The sequence below is a fragment of the Mchenga conophoros genome, linkage group LG3 (genome assembly GCF_057382185.1).
Source record: "Mchenga conophoros isolate Kocher_MC1m ecotype Shallow Benthic linkage group LG3, M_conophoros_male_GT1.1, whole genome shotgun sequence".
Classification (NCBI taxonomy): Eukaryota; Metazoa; Chordata; class Actinopteri; order Cichliformes; family Cichlidae; genus Mchenga; species Mchenga conophoros.
Window position 1 is genome coordinate 19,639,002 of NC_140528.1, and position 13,686 is coordinate 19,652,687.

Below are 13,686 nucleotides of genomic sequence, written 5' to 3' on the forward strand. Positions count from 1 at the left end.
ACAAAGTTGAAGCAGTCCTGAAGGCACCAGACACTAAAAATGTGAGTCAGCTACGTTCATTCTTGGGCTTAATTAATTAATACCACAAGTTTCTACCAAACCTTTCAACAGTCCTGCACCCGCTGAACTCTCTGCTGCAACAAAATGTCAAATGGAAATGGACAAAAAACTATGAAGAGGCATTTAATTTAGTTAAGTTAAACAGCTCATTACATCAGAGGAGGTTCTGACACACTTTGACCCCAATCTACCACTTCGCCTCGCCTGTGATGCCTCACCATATGGCATTGGTGCCGTGCTATCTCACAAAATGCCTGATAGATCTGAACGACTACTTGCCTTTGCCTCAAGGTCCCTAAATGCAGCCGAGCACAACTATACGCAGATAGACAGAGAAACACTCAGTCTAGTGTGGGGAGTGAAGAAGTTTAATCAGTATTTATATGGACGACACTTCACCCTGATCACAGACCACCGACCGCTGGTGTCCATCTTTAACCCTCAGAAAGGTATTCCAACCATGGCTTGCGTACGCTTGCTTGGGCTTTGTTCCTGGGTGCACACACCTACACCATTGAGTTCAAAGGGACAAAGCTACATGGAAATGCAGATGGACTTTCACGTCTTCCACACATGCAACCCACCGAAGAAATGACTGCTCCAGCTACTGTGTTTCATGTTACACAAATGGAACCCCTACCTGTCACAAGTGCTCAGGTGAAAAGAGAAACGAGCCAAAACACAATCTTGTCAAACGATCTTACTGTGAATGGTTGGCCGTCCTGTAGTGACACTCAGTTCTCTGCGTACTCCACCCGCAAAGACCAACTATCCGTTTGCCAAGGATGTGTCATGTGGGGAACTCGTGTCATCCTGCCACCCAAACTACGTACAAAGGTACTGGACTCACTGCACGATGGACATTTGGGTGTTAAGATGAAAGGTCTTGCTAGAAGCTATGTTTGGTGGCCAGGCACTGATTGTGAAATGGAGAATATGGCTAAATCCTGCATTGTTTGCCAGCAGACGCTGCGCCAGCCTCAAACAGCACCTGTACACGCGTGGGAGTGGCCATCCGCTCCATGGCAACGCATTCATATAGACTATGCTGGCCCATTTATGGACTAAATGTTCCAGGTTGTGGTTGATGCCCACTCAAAGTGGCCAGAAATCTTCCCCGTAAAGCAAGCAACAGCTGCCAGCACGATCAATAGTCTTTGGTCACCGTTTGCACGCACAGGTCCGCCACAACAGCTCGTAAGTGACAATGGTCATCAGTTTACTGGAGAGGAGTTCCAGTGTTTCCTTGGGAGTAACGGCATACGACATATCACTTCAGCTCCCCATCATCCTGCAACAAAGCTGAACCAGCCAGTCGCACAGAGGGGAAACCGCTACAACAGAAAATTGACAATTTTTTTACTGTCTTACCACTCATGCAACAACTGGACACACACCTGCAATGCTCTTCATGGGATGAGATCTGAGATCACATCTAGATTTGCTGAAACCAGACATTCGCAAGGATGTCCAAGATAAACAGTCTTCCATGGTGGAAGCAACAAGAAACAAAACCAGATTCTTCAATGTTGGACAAAGAGTTCTCGCCAGAGACTACAGAGACCCAAGTAAGAAAAGGCATTCTGGCACGATTCGTTCACGGACCGGACCGCTGATATACACCATAAATGTTGGAGCCAACTTAGTCTGGCGTAGACATGTTGATCAGATTCTAGATGCAGAATGTCACGTGGTTCCAGAGCAACCTGAGAGGACACATCTACACCTCAAGATTCAGAAGAGTTTGCCCTCGCTTCACCACCTGAGGTTCAGGGTTTACGTGAAACCACCAATGTTCAAACACCTGAACTTTCCACACAGAGCACTATGGACTCTGACCAAACAGGCAGACATTACCCTGAGAGAAATCCCAGAGCACCTCAGAGACTGAACTTATAGGTTTCCAGTTCATTTTGTAAGGAAAGCAGTTAAAATGTTTAAGAGGAAACAACCTACCTCTATGTTGTAAATCACTGAGTAGGTGTCATATTTCAGTTTAAGTACAATCTTATGCTTATGCATAAGCTTATGCTAGACGAGTCCAGAAGTACAGAAACCTTGTGTACAGCGTTGGAGATGGAGTTCTTCTCTTGAACATGAAACGTGGAAGGAAGGGAGGAAGACTTGATCCAGATTTTTCAGGACCCTACACCATTCAAGACATCGCTGGCAAATGTGTGAGATTAAAAAACACAGAAGGAGCAACTTTAAGAAATCACTACAGCATTGACCATATCAAGCCATACAGAAGAAGCCACCATGTAAATATCAGTGACAATTAAAAATACCCAACTCGCAGTCAGACAGTGAACAGCAGCACAGACCTGAAGATGCCTCCCTGCCATCCTACTGCTAACCCTCAGTGCCAGCAAAGTCCAGAGGATTCATTATGCACCCAAAACGGCTGACACAAGGAGTTTAATTGTGTTCCAGGACCAGAAACGCGTGAACAAGAACTTCCCTCCCGGAAACAAAGCTTAGAAAATGAAGGTGACATAGTGAACAACTCTTTTTGACCAGTTGGTCATTTGTTGCCAGTTTGGCGTTGCAACTTAATTGACTGTTGCATGACTTTGTTTGCATTTTGAAGTCTTCAACTCATATTGGATATAAAGAAACATGCAACGTGCACTGAGCTTGTGGAAGTCTGGAAATGGATCTGCCTGTCAGTAATTTTCTATTTTGCCCACCCGCTGTACCTTTCCTATTTCTCTGCGTGTAAATGCATGCCTATTGTATTGACTTTTTTCCTGTTGTGGCCCGTTGGCCTTTACCAAGCTTATCCACTACAAATCTCATGCATGCCTGAGCTAACTTATCATATTTTTCTTTTAGTAAAGAGGCTATGGCGTGCAAAGGATACTGGGCGCTTGGAGGCAGCTGTTGGACCATACAAGTTATTGGATTCCTCTTTTCGAACACTGCAGGGGTCACGGTGGTTTCTGATGAGGTAAGAGAACTTATCATTATTGAGTCTGATTTCGAGGTTCTGCTCCTTCTGAAGCATTTGCAGTGCAGAGACCATTAATAGTTTAAAATGTGCGGGTAGGTCGGGGGGTTTATATTGCAAAACTCTGATAAGGTTTCACCCATTCACTTCAACAGGAAAAAATGTTATCAACCACAACACAGATGTTGTGACATCATAATACCCAGTTTCAGTATATGCAGAAAGAACCTTTATCAGCAATTCTATTCCTTTAGATGTTTTTGTGTACAGCACTCAAGCAGTTACTTCAAAAATTGTTGCTGTTGTTGTATAAACTCAGATTTTTCAAAACAGGTCATTGATGCATATCTGCAACGTGTTATTGACAGACGAAAGGTAAGTAAGAAATGTCATTTACCTACTAATTTTGAAATTAAAAAAAAACCCTATTTACTGTTCTATAACATTTTTGTATACTTGTGCAGAATGCTGCACACCTGCTCTGTTCAGTAGTTGCAAGCTCGTTGTTTTCTGGGCAGTTCAGATGCCTCAACTGGTATGTTGAAAGCTCAGAAGTGGTCCAAACAGTTGACTCCTTTCTGTTGCTGAGGAAAGAGTTCGGTTCCTTTAAAGAAGACTATATTTGAAAACACCCTGAGACGCATGGTACCTAAGTAAATCCAAATTACTCTGCACTTCCAATCCCACAGATGAAGTTCCCAGTTGAAGACGTGGCTGTGCCCTGTGAACTTTGGTACACACTGGATTCTTGTGGTATGTGTTCATTTTGTTATTAATTTGCATAATTTGTTGTGAAGCAGTTTCTTGCACAAAGTGTTATTTTTAAATAAGTTTTCAGTGGCACAAACAATTGTAATTTTTAATTTAACTTTTTCTTTAGATTGTCAACATTTCTGCACAGAAAATACTGCTCATAGACCCCATGGGAATGAAGGTGTTTATGACAGGAAAATTCTGCGCAACTGGAGGTATGTATGATACTGAGGTGTTATTCTTAGATTAAAAAAAAAAAAAAATCTTGTTTCATTACAAACACTTTTGTTCAACTAGGAATTTTCTGAGGATGAGAGGGCATGAAGACACCATGGAGTGGCAGTTACAGACTATGCAACACAACAAGCGACAGGATTCCTGCAGTTGTGGAGTTTTACTGTTAAAGGTAACCCTTATTCAAATGATTCAGTTTCTTGTTAGCTAGAATTAAGACTTTAAGTGAATTTAAGTGAAGTGAAAGTTATTTCGGTCAACAACAACAAAGATGATCATTTTACATAGAAGTACTTAATCATACAGTAACTGAAAAAGGAATAGGCTGAAGCCTTGTGGCTTATAATTATCCTATCCTTTACCTAATTAAGACTTTACATTCTAATTATGATCAATCTCACAGTTTGCAGAACACTACCTTGATTTTGGAGAGGTCAGTGAGGTGTCAACCACTACAGAGCCAGTTGTGCTGGAGCGAATGCAGATAGCTTGCACCCTACTTGAAAATCGAGGTAAGTCCAGTAAAGTCCTTATCACGTTAGTGCGTACTTCCAATTTAAATAGTGCTTTTCAAACAGCACAGTACAAATAGTGCTCTTCAAACACTTTCAGATAAGACCCTTCTCAAAGTCTAATTTAGACTAATTTTCCAGGAAGTATATTTGGAAAAAATGTACTATTATTTTTTAATTATTCAATAAATAATGTTTGATTAAAACCTAACTATGATTGTGTTTCAGGGAACGCTGAGGACTACTGCATTGTTTTCTCCATGTTAGATGCTAACGCTGACCGCAGCATGATTGAAATGGTAAAACAAAACAAAACAAAAGAAACACATAAGTCTTAGTATCATTACTTGCCAATCATAATTAAAATGTTGAGTAATAGTATTCACCAAACAGAATATGAGCCATTTATTTTTCCTTTCCAGGTGCAGTATGAATCTTGCCAAAGATGGGCACATTTTGCATGTGAAAAATATAAAGAGAGCAACCAAGAATATAAATGCCAAAAATGTAGCCAGAGTCAGACAGAGACTGTGCAGAGACTGTAGAAGGACAGAGCAGCAGCAGAGCAGTCCAGATACACTGATGATCCTCTGTCAGATCCAGAGGGACACACAGGGATGATGCTGGACTCTACATTGTGTCTGACAGTGGAGCTGTTCTCAGAGCAGTTCACTCTGCAGCACTGACAGTCATCTGCACTTCTTCTCATTCCTCTGTCAGTCACTGCTGGATGAAGCTCTCCTCTCCACCTCCCAGTAACATGGCCCAGTCAGAGCGTCTCTACACACAAGCTGCTGCTGCTTCAACCTCTCTGGATCATCAGGACACAGCTCCTCCTCTCTCAGCACACACACCGTCCTGTTTACCATCATCACCACCACCTGCAGAGAGAAGAAGGAAGAGCAGAGGAGATGAACGAGTGTTTCCAGAGACTCTTCATCAGCTGTCAGTCAGTGATGCAGCACATCCAGTATAAAGAGCAGCAGGGACTTCAGTGCTGGGACTGTACTAGGACTCATTGTTGCTTCACTTTTTCTAATCTTTGGATTTTTATTAAAGTTGATGAAAATGTTTTTCCCTCCTAGTTTGAGTTTGGACTTTCATTCATTAGAAGAACCTTGGTGTGTCCACTCTGAGCTCTGTAGGAACCCCAACAACAAGCCCAACAATCCAGATGGACGGTTCCAGCTGTTAACTGGAGGAATTCCATCCAAACATCTGCTCTCACTAAATTCTTCCTCACCTACAGACTGTGTTCTTCACTGCTTTAAACTTGGAAACGAATGCAGTCATTGGTCTGCGTGCTGCTTTGTTCAGAGAGCTGATTGGCTGTTGACAGTGTTTGATCAGAGCGTGTCAGCCGTTACTATGGTGACCATAAAGGTCAGAAACAGGAAGTGTTTGTGTCCAATCCTGAAGCCTGTCACCATTCTCCTCTCACAGCTTCACTGAGAAGCTGCAGCTTTACAGGAAACACTGGATCTTTGTTTCATACTGACTGTGTTTAGTACAATACTGCTGACAGCACCACCCACTCACTCCATCACTCTACTTACACCAGAGTCTCCAGTCTGTAGTCTGGACTCTGCTGAAGATCAGACAGCTGCTTCACATCTGGATCCTTCAGGTTGTTTCCGTACAGGTGCAGCTCTCTCAGATGGGAGGGGTTGGACTTCAGCGCTGCTGCCAGATAATCACAGCTGATCTCTGACAAACCACAGCTCATCAATCTGTATAAAGAATGAAAGATGTAAGTTTATTAGACAAAGTGTGAGCTTGAAATCATTCAGTGTTTCATCATCTGTTCAGAGCTGAAGAAGGTTCAGAATGTAGAAGTTTAGAAAATGGAAACTCCAAACAGCTGAAGCCAACAGGAAGCAGCTTCAAACAGGAAACTGTGCAGAGTTTCAGACTATATGTCCTGATGCAGCCAGTTGGATTTTGGAGATTTGAATCTCTGTTCTGTGACTAAGTCCTTGAATCATTTCTTCCAGTTGGTCCAACAAGACAGACTAAGTATTGGACATGTGTTGTGGCTCCATTAGGGGAGCTTCTAAATGTGATGTGATGGCCCCTCTGGGTCTGTCAGGTCACAGGACTGAAGAGAGCTCAAACTGGGCACACAGTTGTTCCAGTCTGGACCAAAGACTCTATACTGGGACTGAGGGACTGCTTTGACTGCACCCACTGGGACTTTTTAAAGGCTCATGTTCTCACTTAGATCATCGATTTCTACTTACATTTCTTTCTGGGAAAAATGGGGATTACTTTGGAAACAGGAAGTATTTTCCCCAATAAGCAGCCCTGGATTAGTAAATCACTCCAACATGTTCTCAGGCAGAAGAAGCTGTCTTGTTATGAGGGAGAGAAGAAAAAGATTGAGGCACAGAAACTTGTTGAAAGAGAGATAAAGCAGCTAAAATCAGGTGTAAAAGTAAAGCAGAGGATGAGCTGAATAAAGGACACTCAAGGCTGGCTTGGAAAGGAATGAAGTCCATGGTGGGGATGCAGAACAAGGAGCAAAGATGAATGTGATGCTGAATCAGCAGAAGACTTGGACTCATTGGATTCCAGCTTTGATATCATTGATTTCAATGAAGAGCTTTGTGATTGTAGCAAAGGGCTGGTAGCTCTGAGAGTCCCACTGATGAGGTGTTTGTGTGGAAATCTCTTAGTGGGACCAAAGAGAGAAAAAGCCCTGGTCCTGATGCTGTGGGAGGGAAATGATTGAAGTGTGCTGTGAGGAACTGACTGGGAGATTTTCACACATTTTCCAGTCCTCCTTGGAACAACAGGAAGTTCCCAGCATATGGAAACAAAGGTTAAGTGTCCTATGGCACTCAGTGATGATGGTGCTGTGGCCCCACCACCTCCACCTCTTTGTAATGGAACTAACTGTAATCTGAAGCTTCAAATGGAACTAAGACTTCCTCCACTAGGTGGCAGTGTCTGATGAGAAAGTGTTAGTGGAGCTGGCCTGGAGTCAGAAACAGGAAGATGCAGGATTTGGGCTGAAATGGGGGAAAGTGGTTGGCACTAGTGCCTTAAAGCAAGAAGGTTGTAGGTTGAAGCTTGTTGGCCTTTCTGTGGAGGTTGGATGTTCTCCCACAGTCCAATGAAATGCTGCTTAGGTTCATTGGTGCTTCTAAATTGGCTGTAGGTGTGGATGTGAGAGAGTGCTTCTCTGTCTCTCTCTGTTGGCCCTGTGATGGACTGCTCACCTGTGCAGGTGGACCACGCCTCTTGCCCTATGACAGCTAGGGCACAGGCTGCAGCCCTGTGAGCCTAAGCTGAATAAACAGTTAGCAAAAATGATCCATAGATGGCCTGAAATCCCCCAGTTAGCAGTTTGGTAGATAGCTATGACATGCTAATCCCATCCAGCAGCTGTATTCTACCTGTAAGCTGATCCCTGCTGAGCCAAAGCACTTTTTCATATACAAATTACAACCTTTAATAGAAACCTATTGGTCAGCATCTTATTAGCCTGCTGTTAGCTTCATTCCACAGAAAACTGAGAGAAACTAACAGAGTTGATAAAGAATAAAGAGAAATGTGCTGATTTAAAGCCTTTGAAGTGCTTCAGATAATCTCTGTCCACTTCTGTCCACTCATTCATTCATGTAAGCTTTCTAATGCAGCTTTGATCTTCACAGTCTGCTTCATGAAACTCATTCTAACCCTGAATGTCAGAGTGTTCCTCCTTCTCTTTCCCATCATTCATGCTGGCAGTGGAGGAGATTTGGATGTTGGACTGTGTTTTGGATGATGTGTGTATGTTTGTGTTGGACTGCTGTCTGTAAAGCAAACGCACATTTTGCTTTGGATTTCAGTGTCAGACAGACTTTAAGGTGGAATGAAGAGTTAGAGAGTTTCACAGTGAATTATCCAGTGGAGGATTTTTCTTCTTCTTTGAAGGTTTGAAATGTGAACATTGTTCTGCTGCAGTCAATGGACTAAACCAGAGAAGAAGAAAACAGACTTTACCATGAAGATCCTCAGTGTGGATCAGTATAATATCAGCCTGATGTCTGCAGTTTAGTGTCAGCACAACTTTCACATCATATTCATCTCAGCACAACTAAAACATGCTGACTGACCCCAGAGTTTCAAGTCCACATCCTGGACTCTCCAGGAAACCACACAGATGCTTCACTCCTGAATCCTGCAGCTTGTTGTTCCAGCTCAGGTCCAGCTGTCTCAGATGGGAGGGGTTGGACTTCAGTGCTGCTGCCAGATAATCACAGCTGATCTTTGACAAACCACAGCCCCACAATCTGTATAAAGAATGAAAGATGTAAGTTTATTAGACAAAGTGTGAGCTTGAAATCATTCAGTGTTTCATCATCTGTTCAGAGCTGAAGAAGGTTCAGAATGTAGAAGTTTAGAAAATGGAAACTCCAAACAGCTGACAGAGTTCATACGCCTTTGTCAGGGTCAAATTCAAGCAAGACCATGTGAAAATTAAAACACATCATCCTAGGTGAACTTAAACACCTTTGTTCCCCTTTTGTTAAGACATAGAAAAGTACACCACACAAAAATACTGCAAAAGGAAACGGTCGCCTTATATACATAGTGTATAAACTCAAAATGCACATTTCACTTCAAATTAAGATTAAGGCTTTGAACAGATCACATAGTTCAGTTCAACATATAAGACTTTAAGAATGCACAAGCATCTACTTAAAATCTATTTAATTTATCATCCATGATATTATTTTGTACAATTCCAATGTATTTTGTTCATCTCCCTTAAATAAACAGGCAGTCTTAAAGTATGAAATATTCATATACAAACACATATAAATGTGTGTACTGTCTCAGTGGCTGATAGTACCCCACAGGCCTCAGTGTGAGCTTGAAGACATTTATAATGTTTAAGTAGTTTAATGTGCAGGTGCTGACGATAAACACATTTTGAATGAAAGCCGGGGAACTTTGGTAGCACAGAAACAAGTGGCTATTCTTTGTGACTATATGGATCACTCACAATACCATTATTTCACACAAAGGCACCAAATTAATACTCAAAAAAGCTGCAGCAATACACACAAATATAAACAGTACTTGGTGACAACTTTGCTTTTAGCCTTTAACCCTTCTTGACTACTTTTGATGTGGCCTCTATATTTTACCTTTAAAAACAGTTCATCTTGCCAATCTGTTATTTTCTCATTTTGACCAACTGTATCAGCACAATTTATCTAAATTCAGACAAAATTTAAAATACAAGTAGAAAGTGATATTTTGACTGTAAAAACCACACACATGTTTAACGAATCATCTTCATAACTTGAAATGCAAATAGAGATTGTACACTTTTAAAAATACGCACACGTTTTGCAAACAACAAAGTTATATGGTACTATTTACCAAAAAATGCAGCCAAGGCTCAGACGTTTTTCATATAATCATTTCAAACTATTTACAGAACAATCAGGTGTCAAACAATAGTTTGTGTCACTCTAACACATATGAGAACAGCACAGGGATAAACCTGCAGGTCTGACAGCAGGGCCCTGTTTCAGGAAGCCGGTTTGGAAAACTCAGAGTGAAAAACGACACTCACGGTTGAGTGACCCCGAACTGTCCAACTCGGAATATTCGGTTTCAGAAAGGCTGATAACAATTAGTTCAGTCAACGCAGAGTTGCTTTAACCCCAAGTGAAGCGCGCGGACGAGGATACATAAAGCCCTGATAAGCGGAGCACAGATTAAGCGAGTCACCATGGAGACGGAGGGAAAGAAGGCGCGGTCAATGTTTTTCACAGCGCTTGAGGCCGAAATTCTGATGGCAGCATATGCCGATAACACGCAAATTCCGCGGAAAAAAGTAACACAGCCTCAGCTGAAAAAGAAAGGGAGCATGCATGGCAAAACATAGCCGACAGAGTCAATGCGTGAGTATTAATTTAAACATTGATCGAGGGATTTCCACCCATTTAACACGTTATTTTATCATGTTATTTTATTTGTTATTTTATACATTTTATTTTGTGATGTGATGTGAGCGCAGGTGCAACCCAACAGGCCCCAAACGTGCCTGGCAGCAAGTAAAAATGAAATATAAAAATATAGTCCAAACAGGTAAGGTGTAATTGCATTATGAGCCATAGTGCTTGGTCTGTTTGTCCGATGTAAATCGATTGCAGTTAGAGGCTACATTAATTTTCTTTCTGTAAGCACTTATTGAAATTATCTGAGCACATTACAAGTACATATTTGCTTACTCTGTATGCTCAAATGTGACCCGTTATAGCCAACAGAAAAAAAGCGGAGGCCCGAAAAACAGGTGGGGGTCCTCCACCACTCACAGAGGCTGAGCAGTTGCCCTCAGCCAAAACAGTGGGCGCCCTGTGGCCGAAGGCATCTCTGCGGGGACATCCTCTGAGTCAATAACCCCGCAAGACACAAGTGCCTACATAGGGGGTAAATTCAAAATAATACATGATGTGCATACATCCTTTCTTCACAGTCGCCTTTGCAGTGCGACACATTCATTTGATAAACTCTTTACCATAATGGATTATTTTGTAGTGAAGTTATTTTCCGACTGATTTTGCCTTCCCTCAGTCTTGGTTGTCTTTGAGAGCATAATGACAATGAAGTGTAAGGTGATTGGTATGTTTGTTAATTGCCATTTGGTCCCTTGTAAGTTATAAGTGACCTGCATAAACCTCATATTCTATCAGTTGATGGTGATGGTGTACTGCATCTGGTGCAGCCTCCTGTTGAGCCAGACCAACATGCAGTTGTGAGTAATACTCCACAGATTATATGAGTTTACAGTAGAACAGCAATGTTGTCTATTTCTTTACTGCAGGAAAATAATGAAGAAACATTGACAGCTGTTACAGAGGAGGAAGCAACAGAGACACTTTATGAGGTTTACATCTTTTAATACTTTGTGTACAGGAAACACAGGCGACCAATAAAGCCAGTTGAACAAAAAATCTGTTTATTCTTCTTTCAACATGTTGAGGTGATGGGTCAAAAGAAATGATTGTGACATATGGTGTCTCTGACTGCGCTTCCATCTTGTATGTCCGTGCGAGGGTCAGGATGTTCATGGTTTGGATCACTGCTGATGTTTGGTTCAGAAGGACAGTGTTCTCCTCTAATTGTGGCAATGTTGTGAAGAATCACACATGCCACAATAATGTCACATGCCCTTTCTGGGGTGACCCTGAGTCTTTGCAGGCACTGGAACCGGGCCTTAAGCATTCCGATAGTCATTTCAACTCTGGCTCTTGTCCTGCAATTAGCCAGATTATATCGCTGCTGTGGGCCCGGTTCAGGGTCAGAGTAAGGGGTAAGCAAATAGGGTAAACATGGATACCCCCTATCACCAAGCAAGTAGCCAGTGAACTCTCCTAAGACAGAAGGGTACACTTCAGTTCAAATGTCCCTGAAGCAATTGGTCTTTATATATTTTAAAGTATTCTCAACTCACCATGTCCAAATTTTGTGCTCAGTGTACATTCACGGAATATTTGTGAGTCATGGACAGAGCCTGGCCACTTGGCTTCCACATTTGTGATAATGTTGGCAGCATCACATATGATCTTCACAGTGCAGAGAACACAAATTAGCATCCATTACTATAATGAAATAATTTGTTAGTTTGAAATGCTACAGGGAGCTATGTACCTGTACATTAATGCTGTGGAAAGACTTCCTGTTCACATAGTCTCCTTCATTTACTAAAGGAGCAATGATTGGAATGTGAGTGCCATCTATACAGCCAATCACGCCTGGGAACCCTGAAAATAAATGTAAAATTTAAGTAGTAGTCCAAGTATCACCACATCATGAATTAAGTTTTGGTCATCCTGATACCTGCAATTTTGTGGCATCCCTCTTTGATAAATCGTGTGGGTCTGTGACCGGGGAACACCACAGACGAGTACAGGAGACGTTTCAGTGCAACTGTAACATTCCTGACTGCCCGACAGACGGTAGCCTTGGAAACGTGCTCAGCGTCACCAATATTATACAGAAAGCTCCCGTTTGCAAGAAACCGAAGTGCAATACAAATAATATGTAATGAACTGAGAGCATGTCCGCGATGTGTCACATGCGTAATATATGGCCTGAGGATGTTATCCAAATAAATTATAGATTGTGCTGAGAAACGGTAACGTTCGCACAGAAAATCATCAGGAAATGATAAAATGTCCAAACGCGCTCTGATCACTCTCTCCCGGCGGAGAGCTCTGCGGAGAATTTGGGCTTCACGATCTACTGGCTCTTCAAGGAAGGGACACGCCATGTCCGACACTTCCTACTGTCAGGTTTCCGACAAAGGGGCGGAGACAGTCAGGGTTAGTTGTAGTAAACCTGCTAGGGGGCAGGTTAGCTTCACGGCGTGTGTCGTCATAGTGACTCACTGAGGCTTCATCTAAACTCGCTTTGTGAAACCGAAAACCCAGAGTTTTCGTTAACTCAGGGTATACTTACTCAGTTTTTCCACTAAACCGGCTTCCTGAAACAGGGCCCAGGGCCCTGTTTCAGGAAGCCGGTTTGGAAAACTCAGAGTGAAAAACGATACTCAGGGTTGAGTAACCCCGAACTGTCCAACTCGGAATATTCGGTTTCAGAAAGGCTGATAACAATTAGTTCAGTCAACGCGGAGTTGCTTTAACCCCAAGTGAAGCGCGCGGACGAGGATACATAAAGCCCTGATAAGCGGAGCACAGATTAAGCGAGTCACCATGGAGACGGAGGGAAAGAAGGCGCGGTCAATGTATTTCACAGCGCTTGAGGCCGAAATTCTGATGGCAGCATATGCCGATAACATGCAAATTCCGCGGAAAAAAGTAACACAGCCACAGCTGCAAAAGAAAGAGAGCATGCATGGCAAAACATAGCCAACAGAGTCAATGCGTGAGTGTTTATTTAAACATTGATCGAGGGATTTCCACCCATTTAACACGTTATTTTATCATATGTTATTTTATTTGTTATTTTATACATTTTATTTTGTGATGTGATGTGAGCGCAGGTGCAACCCAACAGGCCCCAAACGTGCCTGGCAGCAAGTAAAAATGAAATATAAAAATATAGTCCAAACAGGTAAGGTGTAATTGTATTATGAGCCATAGTGCTTGGTCTGTTTGTCCCATGTAAATCAATTGCAGTTAGAGGCTACATTAATTTTCTTTCTGTAAGCAC

The 13,686-nt window shown here is 42.3% G+C and overlaps 1 protein-coding gene and 1 long non-coding RNA gene across 2 annotated transcripts in view; both read right to left on the bottom strand.

Moving 5' to 3' along the window:
- LOC146577578 (protein TANC1-like) overlaps nucleotides 1-13,686 on the bottom strand; it is a 176,031-nt gene that overhangs the window by 84,921 nt on the left and 77,424 nt on the right. The window lies entirely within an intron of this gene.
- On the bottom strand, nucleotides 11,349-12,275 carry LOC146577582 (uncharacterized). The gene is made up of 3 exons (XR_014891412.1): nucleotides 12,163-12,275; nucleotides 11,966-12,077; nucleotides 11,349-11,885 (listed from the first exon to the last, which is right to left on the bottom strand). It is a non-coding gene; the product is annotated as an uncharacterized LOC146577582 (long non-coding RNA).